Source organism: Maniola jurtina, chromosome 12 (assembly GCF_905333055.1).
Source record: "Maniola jurtina chromosome 12, ilManJurt1.1, whole genome shotgun sequence".
NCBI classification, from domain to species: Eukaryota; Metazoa; Arthropoda; class Insecta; order Lepidoptera; family Nymphalidae; genus Maniola; species Maniola jurtina.
Window position 1 is genome coordinate 2,788,445 of NC_060040.1, and position 25,198 is coordinate 2,813,642.

A 25,198-nucleotide genomic window follows, 5' to 3' on the forward strand; every position below is an offset into this window, starting at 1 on the left:
GTGAATTTAGTTAAGCCTTGCGTACGTACCATTGCACTTATCCTGATATATTTGACTTTAATCGCATTATATTTGGATGTGAAATATTTGTGCTTAGCGTTATAGAAGAGTGAAATGTTTCAAGAAAAGAAAAAAAGAGGAAATAGGGTACGTACTTCCCGTTGACCTAGAATCATGTTTGGCAGGTAGTCGCATAACGCAGTTTACCTACTTCTGCTATAGGACATTGCTAATCTTTTTATTTTTTTCGTGTGGAAAAGTCATGGATACTTTTAGTGGCCGGTGGTTGACGGATTTTCCTTACGAAAAAAAAAGTAGCCATGTCTTATAGCAGCTAGATAAACAGCGTTACGCAATGCGGTTCTTAGTAGATCACACTAATATTATAAAGACGAAATTTTGTATGTGTGTGTGTGTGTGTGTGTGTATGTTTGTTACTCCTTCACGCAAAAACTACTGAACGGATTTGGCGCTGAAATTTGGAATGGAGATAGATAAAATCCTGGATTAGCACATAGGCTACTTTTTATCCCGGAAAATCAAAGAGTTCCCACGGGATTTCAAAAAACCTAAATCCACGCGGGCGAAGTCGCGGGCATCGGCTAGTAACATAATATTTTGAATGTCAAAAACTACGCCTTGAAAATGTAGGTACCTAATATATTATTTTCGTCGGCTTCTGTCGGTCGTCTGCGACATTAAAATGTATGAATGAAAATACAAAGAAAGCATAACAAAATATAGGCAAATAGGTACACTTTGGCAGTCTTATCGCTACCTAGCGATCTCTTCCAGGCTACCAAAATGGTGCAAAGGACAAAGCTATAGATATGTACAATATTATAACTTAAGAAAATCGTAAAGAGCAGCCGGGACACGGGATATTTGACTTTGTGAACATAAACGACCCCACTCCGAGTAAATAAGTCAAGTTTACGAAAAAACTTCGCGAAGGTGACGACTTTGCCTTGCTCACTCCTCTATTTGTCTTTTACGAGCTACGCAGACCCAACATAAAACGGCATAACTCAATACCGACACAACTAAAACAGAACCTTAAAATGTATCGGCTAAGGTTCTAAATTAATAATTAATATAGGTGTTCTATAATAAAATGCAGTACATAGGTTGTTTATGAAAAGCTTTTCTCCAAGAGCTAAGGGGCTTAATTGACGAAACTTGTCTAAGTATTATGTCGCAATAAAATGAATTAGAAACGCGGAATAAATACATAGTAGTTACTAGTATATGCCCGCGACTTCATCCACGTGGATTTAGAATTTCTAGATGCCCCTTTAAAGTTTCTCAAAATCTTTTTTTGGTGAACCCTCTATATCTGCGTGTAAAACTAGTTCTTCAAGAAATAACTTTATATAACAGTTCTCAGCTTTTTTGTGGTGTACAATAAGTACCTATATTCATTCATTCATTTACAGCCTGTGCTAAACAGTTGGACGGACGAAACTATAAAGCGCAACGCACACAGAAGAGCCAAAGTGCGGCGGCTTTCTTCATAATAATAACCCGAACTAAGCTTTTTTAACCCCCGACCCAAAAAGAGGGGTGTTATAAGTTTGACGTGTGTTTCTGTGTATCTGTGTGTCTGTGTATCTGTGTATCTGTGTATCTGTCTGTGGCATCGTAGCGCCTAAACGAATGAACCGATTTTAATTTAGTTTTTTTTGTTTGAAAGGTGGCTTGATCGAGAGTGTTCTCCACTTAGTTTGTTTACGCTGGCCCTAGAATGCCTGGTTTTACTAAAAATGAAATCTAAAATGCCTTTTTACACCAAAGAGGTTGTCAACACATTTTAATTTCCACACGCCGCGTTTATAACGTAATATATTGACGAAAGTAGGTATTTACATAATCCGAATATTTCTTCAAAATAAAATATTATGGAAGCCAAGCCGGTTATGGTTTCATGTTCCAACTTACTTATAATATGTGTTTCCTGAAATCCAATCTGAGGTGAAACACGACACCCCCTAGGGGGATGTCTCACCTAATCTTATGAGGTGTTTCAATGTTTTTCCTTCTAAGTATTTCATACTAGCTAACGCCTGCTATTTCATGCGGCTATAGAATTAGGTTTTTTATAAATGTCGTAAAAACTTTTTTATTTTTTTATTTTAAGATGGGTTTGCGCTTGACGAAAATCATAATTAATAAAAAGCAATGATGAGGTTTAGGTTGGATCTCGCTTGTCTAGAAAATGTCTATTCACTCTTACCTTGAAGATAATATGGCATACGTGATATTTCTATCTCTGTCTATTTCTAGGATAAAAAGTATCCTACATTAGTCTCCAAGATGCAAGCAGTCTATGTACCTTATTTCGTCAAGATTGATTCCTATAGGTTCTCCGAAATACCCATGAGGAACCCATAAAAAATGTTATAAACCACGTTTCATAACATGTTTTAATTATGGTTTAGAAAAATTGTAAAAGGCCATTTCAGGTCTTTCAAATTCATACTCAGTCCATCAACCGCTGCCAGTATACTATCATAAAAATTTGACATAAATTAAACTTCTACAAACAACTACAACCTTTAAAATCATGCACTAAAGGGTTCAAATTCACGTAGCACTTAAATTGGGAACTAAACTTTTTTTGATTTCATACGCTCGTGTTCGCTTTCTTTTGAAAAGCGCTGAAAGCCTCCTTTGTGTGACCTTGGATGTATTGAAGCCGTACTTTGCCGCAAGCAATGCACCGTGAATTGCCCTTTGCTAACTAGAATGTAGCTAAGTAAAAAAAGCTAGTTTTGATGGCTTCTATCTCGAAAATGTGGAAAACTGGTTCGAAATAATTTAAAAACTACAACATACCCTGTAACTAGGAGACATAATATGTCCAAAAACTATGCCAAATGGCAAAAACGCAACAAAAAAAGTTTTACAAAAATACAATATAATATGTACCTAACCTATAGCTAAACTACAGCCACATGAGTAGATTTACAGCGCCTCATGATAGCCTGAAACTAGATAAAATGTTTTAAAACTTAGTTTTGGTTATCGACTGTGATGGAATTTTTATGTCTCGGTCGTTTAGCGATAATATGATAGCAATTTCCGCTAGCTGATAACTGATAATATACTATTATAAATGCGAAAGCTTTAATTACCTGTGTAATCAAAATGAGAAAGTTTGTCTGTTACCTTTTCACTTTACTTGACGTAGGTAATTTGCCACGGACATAGCTGGTACCCTAGAGAGGGGCATAGGAAATTTTTCCATCCCTGGAAAATGGAAATAAGGGAATTTTTTATACAAAAATCATTTTTTTATTCCAATATAAGCTAGTCCTTGATTACGATATCACGTGGTGGCAAGTGATCATCATCATTTCCCAAAGAGCGCTACCACACCCGGTCCTCAGACTTTCCACATCCAGCCACTTCCCGCCAACCTAGCTATTTATATCGTCTGTCCGTCTTGCTGGAGGGAGTCTCACACTACGCTTAGGTACTTATTCGTGGTCTCTACTCTAGATCTAGAACTTTCCGATTCCACCGGTCATCGCTCCTACGGCACGCATAGCCTGTCCATTGCTATTTCAACTTGCTGATGCTTTTTGCAATAATGAATTCAAAATTGGCCATGCGTGGCTTAGCCACGTTTTAGTCAACGGAAGGCACTGATGGAATTTTTAATGTCACCCGGTCGTTTCACGATATGACAATTTCCGCTTATTGTCGCAGCACAATAGATGTGCACCGGAGGCCGTTCGGGTTAATTGAACATGAATTTTGAAACTGTCCGTTATTTTATCGTTCATACTTTTTAATTACTTTCCACATGCGTTTAACTTTTATCGTGTCAATATGGAATTTATTTACCAAGTCTTTTTACAAAAAAGTCAATTTAAAAATGCTTGCTTGACACACGAAAAGGCTGTAACTAACTTCTTCATATTAAAAAATGTTTTCCGTAATCTTAGTTTTGATTTTATTGGATTTCCATTTCAGCTAGAAATCTTGAAAATGACGCTCATAATATTAAGTATCGATTTTTCAAGTAGGTAATTTAAAGGCCAGGTATGTGGGTGTAGTCACACAATGTATGTAAGTAGATACGTCTACTCTACGACTTTTATACTAATTATTTTTTGGAGAGAAACTAAATACTGACTGTCAGAAAGACAGACATAAACTATGTTAGTACCTAACCACACTATTTCTTTGTGGAAAATGTTCGGTATATTTTGTAAATAATTTAATTCGTAAAGTAGTACCGACCTAAGTGTTCTATTTTCACCGACTTTTGTTACCCGAATATAATAATGAAATTATTATTATCAGTTGTCTACAGTAGGAGCGTTTAAAAAAAATTGAGAACAGTTTTAATGAATGAAATAAAAGCTCATCTCCATAATTTCTAATTTTGCAGACATTTTGAAAATGTGGATATATACTTATCTTCAATAATAAAATCATCAGTAGGTAGGCTTAGTGCGAGTATTTATATCTCAACAAGGTCGCTGGTTTAAAATATCGAAGCACTGTAGTCTATAACACACCTTAAACCCTTGTTTTAAAATTCAAGTTCGGCTGTATAACTACAGTTAGCGCCCCAAGCGGAAACTTTGTAAAATAAAAATTAGTCGTACCAACTGAGTACCACTACCATTTTGCCTGAAGCCAAGGTGGCAGGCCTAAGCCTCAATCCTTCCCGCGGTTGTCAGGTTGGCGAGTAGGCTAAGGCTGAATAGAAAAGGCAATACAAAGGTTTATACCCTCTAACCTCACGCTCAGATGGCAGACCACTCATCGTTGATCTTTACTGACGTAGTAGAACTGAGGTGAAGCGTTCATCAAATTCTTTACAATTAAGTTGCACGAATGCTCCTATATTCATGGGGATTCGCACGTCTTCGCGCGTATTGGTTTGAGGTCCAATATATTTTTTTTAATTTACATTTTATATTCTTAGTGATGACTTACTTGACGAATTTCAGCCTCCGGAGCAGGCGGGGTTTCGACAAGGCTACAGTACCGTAGACCACATCCACACGCTACGGCAGATTATACAGAAGACTCAAGAGTATAATCTACCCCTCTGTCTAGCGTTTGTGGACTACGAGAAAGCCTTCGATTCCATCGAGACCTGGGCTGTTCTGGATTCATTGCAGCGATGCCAAGTCGACTGGCATTATATCCAAGTGTTGAGATGTTTGTATGACTCCGCCACCATGTCCGTCCAAGTCCAAGACCAACAAACCAATCCAATCCCTATACGAAGAGGTGTGAGGCAGGGAGATGTAATATCCCCAAAACTTTTCACCTGTGCCCTAGAAGACGTGTTTAAGGAATTGGATTGGAAAGGTCGAGGCATAAACGTGAATGGCGAAAATATCTCACACTTGCGATTTGCGGACGACATAGTTCTATTGGCTGAATCGCTGCAGGAACTTGAGGAAATGCTGATCGAGCTTAGCTGTTCTTCCAGACGAGTAGGTCTTGAGATGAACATAGACAAAACGAAAGTAATGTTTAACGAGCACGCTATCTCAAGACCCGTCACCGTCGGGAATGTTAGCATCGAAGTTGTTCAAGAATATAACTACCTCGGCCAGATTATACAACTCGGCAGGAACAACTTCGACAAGGAGGCTGACAGAAGAATTCAGCTAGGCTGGGCAGCATTTTCAAAGCTACGTCAGGTCTTCGAATCGTCGATACCGCAAAGCCTTAAGACTAAGGTCTTCAATCAGTGCGTCCTACCTGTGATGACGTATGGAGCAGAAACGTGGACACTGACAGTTGGCCTCGTCCACAAACTAAAGGTCGCTCAGCGCGCTATGGAGCGAGCTATGTTGGGTATCACACTCAGGGATAAAATCCGGAACGAGGAAATTCGCAGAAGAACAAAAGCGACCGACATAGCTCAAAGGATTAGCAAGCTGAAGTGGCAATGGGCAGGTCATGTCTGTCGCAGAACCGACGGCCGATGGGGCAGACGTGTTCTGGAGTGGAGACCGCGTACCGGTAAGCGCAGTGTGGGACGACCTCCAGCCCGCTGGACCGATGACCTGAAGAAGGTGGCGGGGAGCGGGTGGATGAGGAAGGCGGAGGACCGTGTTTGGTGGCGCGCTCTTGGAAAGGCCTATGTCCAGCAGTGGACGCATACAGGCTGATGGATGGATGGATGGATTCTTAGTGATGAGTAATTAGTGATGAGCATGACCCGACTGGTGTCCCGATGCGCTTGAATTCACGGTTCATAGAAAATGCATTACGTTGTGAAGATAGAGGTGTGATGCTGTGTGAAATTTAAGATTGTCGCTTTGATGCATTTCGAGTCTGCGTCAATGTGAATTGGCCCTTAGGTTACATTTTTAATGACAGAGTCATTAAAGTATTTCTAGAATCTAAATCGATCAACGACCAACGTTATACCCACTCGTACTAAGGGTACAGAGGTAACGTCGTCGAGGGGAATTGGATCAGCGCAAATTAAGTTTAGACGGGGAGATGAGGATTTTATATAAATCGTCCAACTGATCCGCGTTACACTCTGAAAATTTTCTATTCGAGACGGATGGGGGATGAATCTAATTGTACCTACGTACCGTACGACGATTATCATAAAAGCTATTGCAAAAAAAAAGATTCCGACGAATTGAGAACCTCCTCCATTTTTCGAAGTCGGTTAATAAATTTAATACTAAAGGGAAAATTTGAAACCCAGAGATCATGAGGCGAAGGAGCTAAATTTTTTCAAGGATTTATCATCCCGTCTCATGGAGTCCACAGGCAACCGGAAATCTTGACGAGCATATTATGCTAATCCTATCTTTTCTGATAGGTCTAAATGTATTGCTATTCCTTTCATAATGCTCTCTGCAGAAAAGAATAGCACTAGATTTAGACTTGTCAATTTAGTTTAGCTTAGAGATGGTGTGCAATAGAATTAGCCACATTGGCTCGTTGCAGTGGTTTTGATGGTAATTTTGATACGTATTTTTTTATCTTTATTTAAAGAAACTCACATTTTCTCCACGGAATGGAGTTTTGCGATTATGTTTATTGCATAACACTCATAAGTCATAAGATATGGGAAACTTTTTACGATACTCGTAAAGAAGCGTCGGGAACAGCGAGTAATCAAATTTGCAGCGCAAGGGGTCGTTATATTTCTCTTTTATTTTCGACAACAGTATAAGCACGGTCTAAGGATGCGTTTCCACTGACGTGGAGCTGGGCGGAGTGGAGTGGAGTGGACTGTGCCAATCACAGTGCGCGTAATCCCCACTTCGCATCAGTGGAAACTGTGTGATTGGCCAATTCACGGTCCGCTCCGCACCACTTCACCCAGCTCCGCGTCAGTGGAAACGCACCCTAAGGACCTGCGCAAACAGCCCGTGGCGTGCAGGTCGTAGAGGCATAAAAGTAATGTTACCTACCCTGGTTGAAATAGATCAATGCTCATTTTTCATTGTCGCCAGTACATAGGTTTTTTTAACCTAATTGAATGCCTACCCTAGCTTCTGGTTTAACTTGCACTTGATCATTTTTTTAACCCCCGACCCAAAAAGAGGGGTGTTATAAGTTTGACGTGTGTATCTGTGTATCTGTCTGTGGTATCGTAGCGCATTTAGTTTTTTTTGTTTGAAAGGTGGCTTGATCGAGAGTGTTCTTAGCTATAATCTAAAAAAATTGGTTCAGCCGTTTAAGAGTTATCAGCTCGTTTCTAGTTTTCTTGTAGAAAAGAAGGTTAGATAACCGTTAGGTTCTTAATATTATGTCAATAGACAAATGTCAAGCTGTCAAGATGGACGTTGCCTAAATACATAATTATTTATTTGAAAATGATCTTTTGGAAAACTCAAATACTTTGGATCGTCGGGGTGTTATAAATTTTTAATTTACACTTGTTTAGGATTCTTCTTGTGTGTGCATCTGACAATTATTATCTCAACAGCTCAGAGACTGTCATTGAAATTTGTAAAATACAGATGAATGAGCACGTAATATTGAAGGCGTTACAACGGAGAACACTTAGTTCTACAAATTGAATGGACATGCCCGCGATCATGTATCTAATAGCATAATCTAGCACAGAGTAACACAATCTAGAGGTTATTTTTTTACCCGACTATGGGAGTGTATTATAGTGTTAAGCAGTTATGAATGTGTGTGTGTGAATGTGGGACACACCATCAGTTCCTAATCATCGCATTTTCCTACAGCCAAACTTCTCATTACATTTTTTGTAGCTGATGCCCGCGACTTCTTCCGCGTGGATTTAGATTTTTCAAAATTCTGGGGGAATTAATTGAATTTCCGGGACGAAAAGTAGCCTTTGTATTAATCTATATTCATTCCAAATTTCAGCCAAATCCGTCTGTTTGTTTTGGCGTGAAAGAGTAACAAACACACACACGCGCATTAATGAAATACACACCTTATTACGTTAAGATTTTAAACATGCTCATAATTCCCGCGTAAGAGACATGGCGCGTAGGCAATAACCAATAGGGAACGGGCTGAATTTGTTAAGATAGTTTCGCGCAATTCAAAAATAAAATTTCTGCGCAGGTACATCGGCGTAACTTATAAAAGTGGTAGTACTGCAACCTCTGTGTAATATCCTACTCTAGACGTGTACCTGTAGGTGCGATGTAAGTCAATTTGTCCTGGAGGCGGCGGCCATTGCGGTAATCCAGTTCAAACCGGATCGATCAACTTAGCTGGTGCCTTGTTTACCGGATTAGTACGGCTTTTAAGTACAGCGGTAGGCTACTGATACATTCTTATAAACAACGATCTCTATTTGCTCCCACAATATCCACATCCAAGAAAATTCAGATTTTGAAAACTCGGCTTCAATTTGGAAGTCGATTTCACTCTGCGTCGGAACATGTGAATCCATTCAAAATGTTACATTGCATTGCAATTTGTAACATTTTTCTTTTAACTCTGAGTTTCTTGCTCGCTCTTCTCAGTAGAAGCTCCTTTCTAAATCAATGGTAGAGTCGTGGCGTAGCATAAGAGGCACGACTTGTCCTACATTAAATAAATTCATTTTAATTCAACACCAGCAGTGAAAACTGCGCTGGCTCAACGTCACTTTGATTTTGTAGCACCTCTTCTTTATAAATTGATTGATAGAAAAACTCCAATCAATAAAAGTAACAATTACACCACCCACCCACACACACACACACACACACACACACACACACACACACACACACACACACACACACACACACACACACACACACACACACACACACACACACACACACACACACACACACACACACACACACACACACACACACACACACACACACACACACACACACACACACACACACACACACACACACACACACACACACACACACACACACACACACACACACACACACACACACACACACACACACACACACACACACACACACACACACACACACACACACACACACACACACACACACACACACACACACACACACACACACACACACACACACACACACACACACACACACACACACACACACACACACACACACACACACACACACACACACACACACACACACACACACACACACACACACACACACACACACACACACACACACACACACACACACACACACACACACACACACACACACACACACACACACACACACACACACACACACACACACACACACACACACACACACACACACACACACACACCATACTACACAAATACATACTTTTATTCATTTATATTAACTTACTTTTAATTTCTTTACTTTAACTTTTACTTATTCGTACCTTAGGAAGGCACTAACTCCCATAACACGGTCTATACTTTTTTGGGAGTTAGGGGTCCATGCATAACTTGTAAATCTTTTTTGCAAATAAACGTTATTATTATTAAAAAAAAAAAAATTACCAAATAACAAAGAAAGTTAGAAGTTTACGTAATTAATTATCACCATTATTTAAAAATTCAACAACAGCTGACAATCAAAAAGACGTGTAAAATGGTACCCAATTTGAATAAATGATTTGACTTTGAAACTCAGTTGTTGCTAGCTTTCAAGACTTCGAAACATAGTTTAACTTTTCAAGTTAAAGCTAAGTGCACAATAGCAGTAAAACTTGCAGAAATCAGCTATGATTGATTGATCAATACCTATCAGTCAATGTAATTTTTTTCAAAAATTATAAAATTTCTTGTTGAAAAACACCGTGCAAGAAACATGCAACTGCAGGTCAGAGTTAAATTCTACAAGTGTTATTGCTAGTGGATACTTGGCCTAACGCACAGTTAACGTTAACTTGAAATGTTACACTAGAACGATAAACGCACGTAATTACTGATAATTACGTACGAGTAAACGTAACCGTCGTTCCATTTTCTCGAAAGTTAGCTTTGACTGAATTACGCAAAGTTAGCGTCCTTGAAAGTAACACTATAGGGCCTAGGGATCTCAGAAAACAGAAAATTGTCAATTTTGTCTATTTATCGTCGATTTCCTTCGCTAGAAAATAAAACTAAACGTCATAAAAAGGCCGTAACTCCACTTAACTGAAACGAATACCCAATTGTGTGGTTATTCTTTGTAATATACTCAAAAAGTGTGCGAGAAATGGCCTATTATCACTTCTTATCCGTTTTCCAACCAGAGTAGTTGCGTGCGGTAGGTATTCGTTGATCTTAAATAAACAAAGAAAAAACGCTCTTATTGTAAAAACATTAAGGACTAGAATGGCTTGAATGTGCACGCTACTTAAACGTGCGTGAACGAGGATCGTACCTGACCCATTACTTTTAATAACCGGCATTGCCTCACAGGACAATCGTATAAACGGTCGTGCTGGTCTAAGTGTCATAAAGTCTAATATTGCTTGGCAAGAGACCAACGTGTGTAATAACGAAAATCCACTTTCGGTTATGCTTTATTCGAGTCCGAAGCACCCTCTGCTGGTCTACATAATAGGTTCAGAGCTGTTGGTTTTTTTTTAATAAAAAACAGCGAGAAAACGAGCATGTGGGTCACCTGATGTTGAGTGATTACCGCCACCCGTGAACATTTGCAGTACCAGAGGAACCACCAATGCGTTGCCGGCCTTTCAGGAATTCGTTTGCGGAAAAGCTGCATCATCATTGTTACTATCTCAATTGTGGTCATTGGCTGAATTCAAGTGCATAAAAGTAGGATAGAGAGGGTGCAAAAGAAATTTTTACGGCACGTAGCCTACAAAGAAAATATTTTGATGGAAATTAATAATTATAATATAATTATAATGATCTTTTAAAACGTTATAAAACCCTTTCACTATCCAATCGCAGAGAAATGATGGATCTTTGTTTTTTACACAAGATTATAAATGGGGATATTGATTGTCCAAATTTATTAAATAGAATACGACTGTCAATACCAAAGCAAAACGCAAGATCACTTATAAAGAGCAAGCAAACATTTAGGGCCAGAATATGTAAAAGTAACCTTGGTAGTGCTGCTCCTCTTAATAGAATTGTGATATCCTATAATAATGTGTTCAGAAAAGCTAACCTAGATATTTTTCAACACTCCGCTTCATTATTTAAAAACAAAATTAAAAACCACCTAATGAGTCTTTAAATGTTCCTTAGTAAGTCTAATATAAAATATTTAAAGATTCATTTTGAAATTGTAGGGTGCTATTTTTAGTCTTTTTTGTAGTTTTTATTGTTAATTTTAAAAATTGTTGTACTTTTGGCTTATTGAGTAATTAATTTAATTATTATAGATTTTATGCAAGGAATGTCTTAGGTTAAGTTTTACTATTTAGAAGTTTTAGATTCAGCATGTTGAGTTAGCCTGTAAGTGAGTATACATTGATAGTCCTAAGTTTATATAAGTCGTCATAATTACTTTTCTTTGTATACCGTTGGCTTCCTATTAAATAAAATAAAAATAAAAAATTCATGGTATTCCTGTTGCAACAATGCATTGCAGCCAATAGTGGGACAGAGAGAGTGCGATCGTCACAACAGTGTGTTTACAGAACCACAAAATATTTATTATTTTTATGCTGTAACTGTAGGCCCCTTGGTGGTTCACTGTTTTCAAGTGACAGACACATTGATTGTATTGTATTGTTGATCATGATTGATGATATTACTTAAAGTTTATTCCCAATTTTTCATTTTCATTTCATTTTTCAATTAATATCTACTAGATGGTATTTCTCTGATTCTAAATAAAAACTGTACACGTAGATAAGTCGCAAGACTAGTTAAGTCAAGTGATTGTTAGGAATTAGGAACTTTTTGTTGTTTACCGAAACCAAGAATTATTATTAAAAACAACATCGTTTTGTAGTTGAATTTTCAATCACTGTAATGTTTTTTTTCCAAGTAAACAACGGGGCACCTTCAAATTATAATAAATCTGTGCAAAACCATTTAAAGTATTGTTTAACTTGCTCCTAGACTACATTCGCGTCCGAAGCACCCTCTGCAAGTCTACATATGTTTATTCACACATCGAAAATGGTTTTAGTTTTCATTGTTGCATTTCAATCTTTATTCTCAATGAGGTAACGATCAAAATACTTCGTCATTATAAAGCGGAGGTGTTGTTTGATCAAATTTTTCCAATGTTTGTTTGTATTGTTAGTTGTTACTCGGGCGGCACTAGGCTGGGAGAATTAATGAAGAGGTAGGTAGCTATTATTCGTTCTGAAATAGATCGTGAAAATAATAACTAAGTGCAGGTATTTAGAGCAAGTGATAGAAAGAGCTATTATGGAATTTCTCTACGTAATGAAAATTGAAATGAAGATATTCATAGAAGCATCAGAGTAACCGACACAACTAAACACATTGCAAAGCTAAATAATTGGCAATGGGCGTAGCTCGATCGAACCGATAGATGTTAGAGTCCCATTTCAATTATATCTCAATTTTATTGGTGAATAGAGTAAGTAAGGAAGTTGTTAAAATGAATGTACCTAATAGTTTGTAAATAGTACTACAGTGTGGAGTACAAGATGCAAATAAATGGCAACCTTACGCCAGAAAATGCAAAACGATTTGCCTTTATAGGGCAATAAATTTATATTTCATGATCTACATATTGGTACCTATAACTAATGTTTTTCTTCTTATTTTTGTGAATACGCGTTTGAAACTATTGTATAGGTACCTACAATTAAGCCGGAAGACTAATTCGGAGAGTCTAATTAAAATAGGAGATGATTGCTCGTTTATATTTAACGCGGACAGAGTTGTGTGCAAAATTTACTAAAATAATAAAATCTTATTTTTGTGAATCCGTGTTTGGAATTGTAAATGTCGGAAGACAAATTCGGAGAGGCTAAATAAAACGGGGGATAATTGCTCGGAGCGGCGACACTCAGACATTCAAATTGCGATCTTGTTCACTTGCCTCGATAAATAAAAGCGATTTCGCAATTAGAGATCATGTCAAATGTAAATATCAAAATTCCCTCCCATTTTTTAATTGACGGAATTTTTAAGTTCTTAAATTCTGTTTGAAAATTCAATAAGATCGCGCGTCGTAGGTACCGTAAAAGAATATTTTAACAGTCACACACGTAATAACCGTAAATAATTCATGGTCGTGCATAATTAGGCGTGTAAGCGATTATGGCCCGAGCGAAGCATCCCATACCCTTTACTGGAAACCAGCTTACCGTAAAAAGCCCCGAGTGTTCCACCCATTCATAACATTCAGCGATGCGACGAGCGGAGCGGCAAGCGGGAAACAAATCAATCATGATCACTATCATTATCAACCGAGACTTATGTTTATAGCTGGACATAATCTCTTGTAGAGATTTCCAAACGCCATGGCCTTACGCCACTTGCATTCAGCAGCTCCGTGCGACTCGTTTGATGTCCTATACCTAGAAGGGGTCTTCCAACGCTGCGCTTTCCTGGGACCCCTACGACTATCGGTTTTTCGAACTATGAACCTCGCCCATTGCCACTTCAGCTTCACAACCCGTTTAGCTTTGTCGGTTATTTTGGTTCTCCTACGGATCTCCTCATTTCTGATTTGATAACGTAGAGAAACTCCAAGCATAAGCTCTCTTCATCGCCCGTTGAATGACGCTGAGCTTTCTTATGAAGTTAAGGACAATCAACGCCCAATCCAAAACTTTGGGCTTGGAAATGTAAAGTTTGGTCCAGAGGGTTACTTTATACCTACTTAATTTTTTTATGGATAAGGAATAATCCTTGTCTAAATTGGATTCTTCTAAATCCCAGTGACAGAAGTGTTGGTTCATTTATGTGCGCAAAGGCTCAGCCTGGCCGTATCCATTCTAGCAGTCAGTATCTATTCTTGGCACCATTCCACGGGGGCACGATTTGTACAGTAAGTTATTAGATAAGGCTAGTTTTAAGTAATTTAGTTTACACTATAAAAAGTTTTATTGTACTAATTTACTATGTAAAACGCATTACCTGCTACGCTGCTACAAGTGCTACGGTTTAGCCCGAGCAAAGCGAGAACTCCGTGTTTTGTTTTTAATAATTTCATCTGTCTGTCTATCTTCTTTACTCAAAGCTCTATGGTATATTATGGCCCTAGCCTATAGTCTTAAGGCCTATGAATCTGTTAATAAACAAAAAAAATGAAAAAAATATTTATAAAGGTATTACTACGAGATGCTACGAATAATGCTACGTTGCTACGTGTGCTACAATAGAGATTTTGCTTTTTCGTTCATTTGTCTGTCTTTCTATCTGCCTGCCCGACGGTCATGTCCGTTTATCAGAGCCCTATGGCTTAAGTTCTGGTAGAGCTTCACCCGAATTTCAGGCGAGCAAAGACAAAAGCAAAAGCTAGATTACTTAAGATTATTTAGATTTTGGTCACGAAATAGCCAACATATGGATTGATTGAACACATACGCACACGCAAAATATACAAAATAAATATTATATACAAAATACATAAAGAAGAAGCATATCCTGCCAAGTAGGACTTCAATACCTTCCAGGTATTCAAGTGAATAGATATCTTCCAGGCAAGCGCGCTAAAACTTAGACCTCATCATTGCTGTTTCCCAGGCATGGCTGTCAGCAAGCGTAAACTTATATGACAATAAATAAATATATATACTATTACAGATTAGACATTATATTACAGAAGAAACTTAAATATTAAGTAAGCGTGCAAAGGTAGTGTTATCGCTAAAGTGGAGTGTTATTTCAACGATTATTGTACCGGTATGTAGACGTTTCGGTCAATGATCTTAAATGGAAAAGTTCCGAGCAACATTTCAAGAAAGTTTCATGTGGCTGTTGGATCAAGGCAGGATAAAGAAGGCAGTAACATTTTGAGGCGGCACGCATTGAAAGTTTTGCCGTTGTAATTTGTAACTACCGGCAACTTTGGTGCTACCTCGCTACCAGTGAAACCCATTCCACTACCTACTTTTTGTCTTCTGTAAGCATTATTTTAATATTGAAGGAGGTGATAGTCTAGTAATTCAGATTTTGGCCTCCAATTCGAGGGGTTCAGAGTTCGATCCTGGGCAAGCACCTGTAACTTTTCGGAGTTATGTACGTAACCAATTAAATATCACGATGAAGAAAAACAAGCAAGCAATCCCACATATCTGAAAATTTTATGGTAGGTATTACGGTTGTTATGGTATGTGAATTCTACAAATTTTGAAAGAAGACCCATTCTCAGTAGTGGGCCGGCTATGGGTTGAGATGCTGAAACATTTTTTTAGGTTCGTAATGTCATATGAATGGGCGATGTAAATAATGGGAGAGAGTACCTTTTTGTGAAAACGGACAAATCGCAAAGAGCTTTTAAGCCTAATATTTAGGACAGATTATCGAGGGTCGCATGGAATCGTGAAATTAATTATGAGAAATACATTAGCTGGATTATGTGGGACTAAATGATAATTTAAATGGGTCCGTCCTAGTGAAATTTTGTTTCAGGGTACAACCTGACCCTAATTTCACATGCTTAATTTTAGTGGCCGTTGGTACGAAAGGTTATATTTGTATAATAGAGCAGCATCTTTGACTCTGCAAAAGTTTTATGTTAGAGATATAAGTTAGTCCCGTTTGAATCGAAAGAGTCTTTATCTACTCTTCTACCTTTGCTATTATTGAAAAATCATACCTAGGTATCATTTCAGTATTTGTTTTCGATGCAACATGTTATTTTACCGTAATCGCCCAGTTGAAAATGACAACTAGCAACTAGCTGATTCGCTGTGGTGAAAGATTATGTAGAATACCTAATTGTGTTTCTGCTAGATAAAGTAGGTTTTTAATGGCGAAATAGTTATTAAATCTGTTTTAGTAGTGTCAGAGTTTACATATCGAATACAAACAAAAAACAAGTGTTAATTAAAAATTTATAACACCCCCGACAAGTGAAGGTTACAGTAACTAGAAAAGAGCTGATAACTTTCAAACGGCTGAACCAATTTTCTTGGATTATAGCTAAGAACACTCTCGATCAAGCCAAGCCACCTTTCAAACAAAAAAAAACTGAATTAAAATCAGTTCACTAGTTTAGGAGCTGCGATGCCACAGACAGATACACAGATACATACGTCAAACTTATAACACCCCTCTTTTTGGGTCGGGGGTTAAAAATTTAATTTTTCGTTAGATATTTCAGTTTTGACTTGATTGTGATTGTGAGTTGGAACATTTTTCAGGAAAAACGTCCATAAATAGGTAGGTATGTAGTCAAGTAGGTACATACGTGGGTAAGTTGAGAATTCTTGTGCGAAAACATTGAAAAATCATCCAATTACAGGCCAAATTGCTTCAATCTGGATCGTAAATCCGTCCAAATAGATTTCTTTAATTAGGATCGCGGGGAAAATAATCGCCTCCTACCGCCGCCGGATAACGTGGCGATATATCACGTATTCTTAATCGATACCGTCCGTTTCGAGTAGGATTTCCCGTTTAATTCAAGTTGTCCGTGAAGGAATTTTCTCATCTTTTCCGTGATTTTTTTGCGTGGGTTTTTAAAAGTCTTTCTTATGTTGGCAACAACTCGTTCTCACGTTCGGTGTTGCTTGGTGTTGGTGGTTATGCTGTGGTCGTGACGTCAGAGCCCCCTCCATCGAGACGAAAAAAAGATGGCGCTAGGGCGAGGACGTGGCGTGGAACGACAAGCTTCAGTTGCTGTTTGCGCTCCAACCGATTCACATTGCATTATACGGGTTGATTTTACTATCTGAGACTTTAATTGTTTACATCAGAAGTGTGTAGTAACTTACGCTTTGAGGAAAAATCGGTCGAAACGCAAACGTACTTTTCCACCTAGAGGTCTTCAAGTGCCAGGACACCGTCGGCCGCGATGGAAACGTAATAAGGTATCTCGTAAAGATACCGAAACTGTGAGTACTTTGAATAATTATTAAAGATTAAGTGAATATGGTTTAAATTACTAAATCGTATTCTCAAACTTTTGTATAGTCAGGTGAGATAATTCGTTACTAAACTAAGTTGAAGGTATCAGCTAAAAGTCTGGCATGATTTAATATTGCGTACAGTCTATAAGTGGTCCTCGTGGGAATAGTGATAGGTAAACGAAATTGTCTTTTAGTTCCAAATTCAAAGGAATATGTTTTAAAATGGTTAATTTTTAGTTTGTTCGAATTTTATTTTGGAACTAAATGTTAAATTCACGTTTGTCTCAACTTTTTTTTCGAACAAAATATTATTTAAATTATAGTGGGTCAATTATTATAGTAGAATCAGTAATATACGTCCTTAGAAGATAATAATTTAAAAACGTGTGACTATTGAGCTTGTTATTTACATAGAAGTTTTTTATAATAAAAATATTAAACATGTGGGTAGTATACGTGACGAACAAGTTAAAATGCTATAGTGGTAGTGGTAAAAGTAATCGAAGAATGTCTTAGGTTAGTCAAACTTCACAAGTGAAATGTTAGCTCAGATATAAATCATGATAACCAATCCCGAACTCGTATACTGAAATGAAATGAAATTTATTTATTTGCTGAATATCAGTTGTTGAGTTCAAAATTATAACTAAGCAGCGACCTTCATATTCTACTTCATAAGCATGCAAATATTTAATACTCATCAGGAAGAATCCGTACAAATAATCCTGATGAGACCAAAAAGTGAATTAATTTCTATGGTAACATGTCTCTTAATTAAATGTCAATATTAATATTATAATAATAAGTTATTATATTAATTGTAAGTAAATGTTACATAATATATGGGGTTAAAAAGTGTATATTTTTGATACATGTCACGAGGCGTTTAGAGATACCGGAAGTAGTTGTCCGCGCATATCAAAATCGTCGGTAAAGGGATTTCAGTTTAAAAACATTTATTTATCAATAAAGAGCATAACAGTCCTTTTAAATATCAGGAATTACAGCTATTTACATTTACAATGGTAGGTAGTTACGCACATGATATCAAGTATCCATTTTAGTACTTCATATTATCTACATTGAATAATTGTGTGGGTAAGTAATAACATCCATACGTTTACAATACCAGTTTTTAGGGAAGTTTTCGTAATTGTTCTTCTTTTAAAGCATAATTGGGAGTGTATATATCCTGTTATTATTTTCCTGATAGGAATACAAGTTTGAAGCGCGTACGAGTGACTTATATTTAGAATTTTCGTATCTTTATAGAGGTAATTCTTTATTCTTTCTTTATTTGCATTCATGTCTTACATCATAAATAAAAAAATATCATAATATTACAACATGAAACCCCGTTGGGGCGTTGCAAAGTAAAACATATGTAAATAATCAAAGGTAATATTACAATTCTTATGAAATATGAAATATGAATAGCAAAAATTATGAATTAATTATATGGTCATTAAATAAAAATAAAATAAAAAGGTCACATATAAATAAAGACTATGGGAGTTTTCAAATTATGTCCTATTATAATTAATCAGACTTAAAAAAAAAAGTACTTACAAATAAAAAGTGGTTAACAAAGTTATTACAATCTTTTTATATCGTATTATCGTATAATTGAGGTATATTCATTCAATAGTTCATGCACACTGTAGTAACATTTTTGGATTAGCCATTTTTTTTAGTTTTGTTTAAATATTGTTTCTTTTGTTTCATCTATTATTATTGCTATACAGGTTATTTAAATCAGTAAATATTTAAAAAAGAGCCTTTGTTGCAGTTTTAAATAAGTACTGTACAGGTTTACCTTAGTGCTACCTAAGTAAATAATTAATTAGATAGATAATAACTTTAAATTATTACAGTAAAGATTATTTACATATGAAGTTTTAGTTTTATTTTTTATATTCTGCGTGATCATCGACATAAGCATCCCCTTTTCGATATAATATTCAATATACAATAGAATAGAATAGAATAGACTAGACTAGAATAGAATATGATATAATATAAAAGAATAGAATATAATATAATAATTCAAGTAAACTTTTACAAATGCTTTTGAATCGTCAAAATAATTTACCATGCATTACAATATGATGTTTGACTAGAGCGTTATAATATTAGGGCGTACTTTTGGCATACAAGATGAATAATTTTACGTAAGGTTTCTATTTAAAGATAAAGCTGAATTTTTTTTGTTGATACAAGGGTTTTTAGCAAAATTACAAATTAATTAATTAAAATAAAATGGATGAGATCAAATATGATTCTTATGAGATCAAATCACTTGTATTATGGTGAACTAGGCACCGGTGATCCCTTGCGTGGATGCGCGGTAGATAAAGATAGTGTGGTGATTGCATACGTGGATGAATAGTGTCGGAGCACTGTGTGGGTGCACGATGCTATGGCATTGAGTATGTGTTCAGAATTTAGTAAAGAATTTTGAGATTTAGTAAAGAGGTATGATCTGATTTTAATCGTGAGTGCTAATGCATTGCTTCTTTAAAGAATATTCATGGAGTATTAAAAACCGTGTTGGCAAGGCTACCCTGTGTATTATGTTGAGTAATCTATTTAAAATTAAGTATGTATAGCAACATAATTGATACAGCGAGCCGTGATAAAATTTTGGAAGATTAATTAGTTGGAATATTGCACCATGGATATAAGATATCACACTGGGATACGAAGCTTGAACTTTGATAAAATATTCGAAAGATAATTGGGAATATTGTACCATGAATATAAAATATCACATTGGAATACGATGCTTAAACTTGAAGGCGAACTTGGTACGCTTAAGTGAGTGAAATGCTCTTTAAGTGCAAGTGGTCTTCAAGCGATCTTCTACTATGCTTGACCTTGATGGCGAACTTGGTACGCTTAAGTGAGTGAAATGCTCTTTAAGTGCAAGTGGTCTTCAAGTGGTCTTTTATAATGCTTGGAACTTGAAGGTGAACTTGGTACGCTTAAGTGAGCGAAATGCTCTTTAAGTGCAAGTGGTCTTCAAGTGGTCTTCTATGATGTTTGGAACTTGAAGGTGAACTTGGTACACTTAAGTGAGCGAAATGTTCTTTAAGTGCAAGTGGTCTTCAAGTGGTCTTCACCAACTTGGCACGCTTAAGTGAGCGAAATATTCTTTAAGTGCAAGTGGTCTTGACCAACTTGCTGCATTTAAGTGAGCGAAACGCTCTTTAAGTGCAGTTGGTTTTCAACTACGACAAATCTGGTCCCCTAAGTGTGGCAAAGTCCCTTTAGATGCGGTTGTTTTGTTCTTTAAATTGAAAGCTGTTGTTGTGATGAGTGATAACGAATGGACAATATTCCTGGATCTTACGAGTACATAGTGGAGGTATCTTGTTAAGTTGCGAGCTGTCGTATGATTGTTAAGTGATAAGTGACAATGAATGGGCAATATTCCTTAGGAAGTTAGGAAGGATCCTTACAAGTAGGTAATGTGAATCAGGTGTTAACGGTTGTTTATTTTGCAGTAATTTTATCCCGACTCGTGGGGTGCCCGGGGCGGGCACCATGCAGCATGGCCGTGTTGGCAACAACTCGTTCTCACGTTCGGTGTTGCTTGGTGTTGGTGGTTATGCTGTGGTCGTGACGTCAGAGCCCCCTCCATCGAGACGAAAAAAAGATGGCGCTAGGGCGAGGACGTGGCGTGGAACGACAAGCTTCAGTTGCTGTTTGCGCTCCAACCGATTCACATTGCATTATACGGGTTGATTTTACTATCTGAGACTTTAATTGTTTACACTTAGTAGGTAATTTAAAGTCAAAGTCAAATAATTTATTCATGGGTATGTTGATAAATTATGTCAGTCAGTCAGTCCTCCTTTTATTATAGCAGTTAGTTATTATGTTATAGGGATGTATATCCATGCTAATATTATAAAATGGAAAGTGTGCCTGTCTGTCTGCTAGCTTTTCAATACTCTTAGACACAGTCCATCCGTTTAACCGATTTTGACGTTTGGTACAGAGATAACTTGCATCCCGGAAAAGGTCCCGAAAAATAAAAGAGTTCCCACGGGATTTTCAGAAAATCTTAAATCACTTACTTGATACCGATATAGCTTCTTACATCCTGGAGACGGATATAGACTACTTTTTATCCCCGAAAATCAAAAAGATCCCACAAAATTTTAAAGACCTAAATCCGCGCGAACGAAGACGCAGGCATCTACGAGTTAAATGCTATTTTAAGATTAAGAAATATTAAAATAGCATTTTCATGCAGAATGTTAAAATTTGTTGAACACTTTGATTAACATTTCATGTTAAGGAAAAGTACAGCAGGACACACAGATAATATGTAGAATATAATTTCCTTAAAACAATGAGCATAAGGATTAAAATCTGTTATTCTATGTGTAAGGCGTGTGTCGCCCTCCGTACGATTATTCACTCATTTTGTACAACAAAGTTTACGAGGCCGTAAAAGACACTTTATAAAATTAATTTGAAGCAAGGTGAGTTCAAATAAATCCTTGAGAATTTTGTGCTTAGATTAAAATCGTAAAAGCGACTGTTGTTAAGGTTTACGCCCCGTTTTGCAAGATTACGGAACCTTAGGTACACCTAGATATATTATTTGCGTTTAAACCTCATTTTTTACTTACTTGTAAATTATGTAGCTAATCATTATTTTGAGTAATGAAATCTCTTCAGTCCACCATCTAACGTAAAATATACCCTAATTATTTTTTAAATACAATTTAAACATTTTAGATATCATGTATGATGTATCTTTTAAGAGGAGTCTCTCCGTCACTCGCTTCATACAAACGTAGTTCCACTTTCATTTGAATATTAAGCAACCAAAGTCCATGAAATTTTACAGACATATTCTAGAAACTAATATCTATGTTTGTGGTTATCCAGATTTCTGTTAAAATATTCAATTTCAAAGTTACGCGGTCTTAAAAATTTATATACAAATCTTTGAGCCCCTGTAATTTTAAAACTACATATTTTTAGAAAAATCTAAAACACTACAGACACGGATATTAGTTTCTAGAATATGTCTGCAAAATTTCATGGACTTTGGTTGCTTAATATTCAAATGAAATTGGAACTACGATTGTATGAAGCGAGTGACGGAGAGAGCCCTGTTAAGACAGTCTTAGCAAATATTCATTCCATGTAGTAGCGACATATTACAGTAATTATTATTTTATCATCGAAACTATACCTATTCAAAGGCTCATAAGATTATGAAGTTCTTTAACATAATATTTTCTTGTAATATTTGATGATATCGAATTTTTAACTTCAATGTATATAAAAAATATTTAGAAGTTTGATAAAACATTGGATATAGTAAAATTTTATTAATAGACCCTGAGCTGAAGAGTGTAGTTAGACCATTCTCAACCTTTTGACCTTAGTATTATGTAGTAGTAAAAGCAAGTAAGTACTTTGGGACATTGGGTTTGTTAACAAAAGACGCGTTTACGACGCGCAAAGTGGAAAGCCGTGTTCAATTGACGCCGAGGAGGTTTCACAGGCGTTAACGGTTTACGGGGAGTGAGAATATTTTTCTTCAAAAATATGTGTGTATTAAATAGCGACCGCCCGCGGCTTTGCTCCCGTGGGAATTTCGAAAAATCCGGCCTTATTCCTTGTCTACATTATAAAGGAAAACTCTGTGCAAGTTTTCAGCTTTCTAGGTGGAAGGGTTTTGGCTGGGTGTTGATGGGCCAGTCAGTGAGTGAATCAGGACTTTACTATGATATTTTCCTCAAAAATATGTAGTAACTAGTGACCGCGCGCGCGACTTTGTTCCATCCGTGTGAATGTTTTTTAAAGATTCTGTTTGAAGTTCTCAAAATTCTTCCATAGGACAGGAGAACTTAATATCTTCGTATGTCCAGCGGATTAGGCTGGGCGTTTTCTAACAGTCTATCACTGTACTATTTTATAATATACGCTTAATTTACTATAATTTATTATTGTTTAGTACAAAAACCCTTAAGAGGGCTCTCTCCGTCACTCGTTTCATACAATCGTAGCTCCAATTTCATTTGAATATTAAGCAACCAAATTCCATGAAATTTTGCAGACGTATTCTAGAAACTAATAATCCAAAAAAAAAAAAATGATGCCTGTGGTTTTCCAGATTTCCGTTAAAATATTCGGTTTCAAAGTTACGCGGTCTTAAAAATTCACATACAAATCTTAAGCCCCTGTAATTTTAAAACTACATATTTAAAAAAAAATCTAAAACACCACAGCCAAGCACCACAGACACAGATATTAGTTTCTAGAATATGTCTGCAAAATTTCATGGACTTAATATTCAAATGAAATTGGAACTACAATTGTATGGAGTAAGTGACGGAGAGAGCCCCCGGACGCCTACCGTCGCACTATGCCACCTACAGCAGCTGACGATTCCAAACACCTCTGATTGGCTCACTATTGGCTAAAATACACTGTTGCGACAAAAACACATAATTCAGCCAATCACAACAATTTGGATTGTAGCAATGTGTAATCACAATATTCATGCTAAGGGGTGTGACGTTTGGGGGTCGGTCAGTGGTGAAGAGATTAAAGAAACACCCCAAAGTCAACACAAGAATTTATTTAGTAGTAAGTAGGGTCGTAGGTTTTCGCTGTTGTCACTACAGTCTCTAAGGCTTGCAGTAGGCGGTACTTCCCTGCTGTGCCGTGCGGTGACGTCCCGGAGGTAGCGGAACCCGGCAAGATGGTCTTCGGTGAAATGGAATGCGCGCTGGTTGGTGCTCGGTGGCAGGCCGCCGGCCAGGTGCTGAGAGGTTCGTGGCACCAGAAGAGGGTGCCGCGAGGTGCGCCTGGAGGTTCGTGACACCAGGAGAGGGTGCCACGAGTAAGCGTGCCTGGCGTAGACCAAAGGAGCACAAAGAACTTCGAGGGGTACCGGAAATCTTGAGGGGTACCGAGAATCTTGAGGGGTACCGAGAACTTGAGGGTCACAGTGAAACCTGGAACGCACATTCCAGTGGGTGAGCAAAGTTTCTCACTACGCATCCGATCGTGAACCACGCGGTACAAGCAAGCGGAAGCACAGCGTGAGATGGTAGTATGCGTGGTCACAATCAGACGGAGTTACAAGTAAAAGAGTGAAGCTACGTTAACATACAAAAGAAAAGATCATATTAAATGCGGAAGGCAGCTAGTAATAATTTACAAAGTAGGTAGGTATATTATATTATCAAGGTGAAATACTAACTATTAAAAGGCTATTATAGGTCTAATGTAATTTGAAAAAGATTAAATGATTATTAAACAAAATGAAAGGCTTGCATTGGCTAAATACAGTAAAATATGGTAAAATGATTTTCTAAAGAACAATGCAAGGTCATCCATGACACGTGGGTTAGCTACGAAATAAAACTATCCTAATACGGCGAATAATTCAGTACTTACCCGTATAACGGGTTTACAAGATCACTGGAGTAGTTGGTAGCATGCTATGGCAACTTAAAGCTATGGGAGTCTAAGACTTTTAGCAGCGCCATCTATGAAAAGGATAGGCTACAAAAATATGACGGATTACGCAGTGTTACTAGACTAAAATATACAATTACAAGATGGGAATTTGTACAAGTTAAAAATCATCCTTATTAATTAATTTATCATTGAATGATAGAAAAAACACACAAAAAATATGTCAATAAATAAATGTACCCTAAACTCATTTTTGGCTGTAATGATATAGAGTAATTTATTGTTCTTTACTGATGCCCTATGTAAAAATGGTCATATTTAAGTTTTTACTATGGCATTACTTTATTGCAAATGG

General features: G+C 37.0%; 1 long non-coding RNA gene across 1 annotated transcript; it reads left to right on the forward strand.

Annotated features, from left to right (window-relative positions):
- Window positions 1–636: 636 nt before the first annotated feature.
- Window positions 637–24,841, forward strand: LOC123870293. Its single transcript, XR_006797047.1, has 3 exons — window positions 637–647; window positions 1,906–1,913; window positions 24,364–24,841. It is a non-coding gene; the product is annotated as an uncharacterized LOC123870293 (long non-coding RNA).
- The last annotated feature ends 357 nt before the right edge of the window (window positions 24,842–25,198 follow it).